The 1,133-nt window shown below is 59.6% G+C and overlaps 1 protein-coding gene across 2 annotated transcripts in view; it reads right to left on the bottom strand.

Annotated features, from left to right (window-relative positions):
• Nucleotides 1-96, bottom strand: part of Tfdp1 (transcription factor Dp-1) — a 45,390-nt gene extending 45,294 nt beyond the window's left edge. For both annotated transcript variants that reach the window (XM_028766353.1, XM_028766349.1), the window contains exon 1: nucleotides 41-96. The gene's annotated coding sequence lies outside the window, so the exon portion shown is untranslated. The remainder of the gene's footprint in view (nucleotides 1-40) is intronic.
• Between the last annotated feature and the right edge of the window lie 1,037 nt (nucleotides 97-1,133).

Here is a 1,133-nt window from a genome sequence, read left to right as displayed (position 1 = left end):
GTCCCTGCCCTGAGCCAGCGGCGCCGGGACGCGGGCTCACCCTGGGCCGAGCGTCGGGCCGGCGTGACGTGCGCGCGGCGCGGTGACGTGGGCGGCGGCGGGCCCGCTCCGCGCAGCGCGCCTGCGCGCCTTTTCGCGCCTTCGGCGCCCTCCTCCTCCTCCTCCTCCTCCCGCCGCTCATCTCCCGCGCCTCTCGCCGGTGCTACCCGCCCTGGGCTAGGGGAGGGGCCTGTACGCGCGTGCGCGTGCGCGTGCGGCGGGACTCCGCTGGAGACCGCCAACGCTGAAAGGCGCTGCGCGCGCCTCCATGTGCGCTCGGAGAGAGGCCACGTGTGTGCGCGCCTCTGTGTGTACACCAAGGGCCAACTGTATGCATGTCTGTGTGCATGCGCAGGGAGTAGAGGGCCACGTGTCTGCCTGTGTGTGTGTGTGTGCCACGTGCCCTAACGGTGAAAAGTCTGTGGTGTGTGCCATACCTGCAAGTACACGTAGGGAAAGGATCATGTGTGTGCACATCTGTGTATACGCAAAGTCTGGCTGTATACACGTGTGTATTCATGGAGCATAAGTCCTGCGTGCACGTCTGAACATATGCAGAAGAGAACCCTCTGCATACAAATATGGGTACCTATGTTTAATGCCAGCACACTGAAAAGAACAGGCGTGTGTGTCCACACGACCGAAAAGAGGTCCGTTCGGGGAGTGCTTTAAAGTACCTGCATGTGCACCACGGGGAGAGGAGTCTTGTACATTTACACAGAACAAAGTAAAGACTGTTAGGATGCATACTGGACAGCGCAGAGACACGATCCCCCACCTCCGCTCAACTGTGGACCTCCACAGCCACGTGGCCTGAACTTGGGCCGTCAATGATTCAGGGCAGCAAGCAGCCTGAAAGACAGGGTGTGTGTGAGTTTGCGCCTTTCACTTCAGAAACCATCTGCGTCACTCCGAGAGGGATCTGGTAGACGCTGAGCCCTGAAGACTCAGGCCATGTTAGAGGCCACTTCTTTAAGACTAAAGCTGGAGAGTGGGGGAGGCGACTAGGCGGAGGCTCCCAAATCAGTCCAAATGGCTCAGATAAAATGACCCAACTTTTCCCAAGTATACGGGACTGAAGAGCATAGCGCTGT

Source organism: Grammomys surdaster, unplaced genomic scaffold (assembly GCF_004785775.1).
Source record: "Grammomys surdaster isolate TR1022 unplaced genomic scaffold, NIH_TR_1.0 167, whole genome shotgun sequence".
Taxonomy (NCBI): domain Eukaryota; kingdom Metazoa; phylum Chordata; class Mammalia; order Rodentia; family Muridae; genus Grammomys; species Grammomys surdaster.
This window is presented reverse-complemented; position numbering and strand designations above follow the sequence as displayed.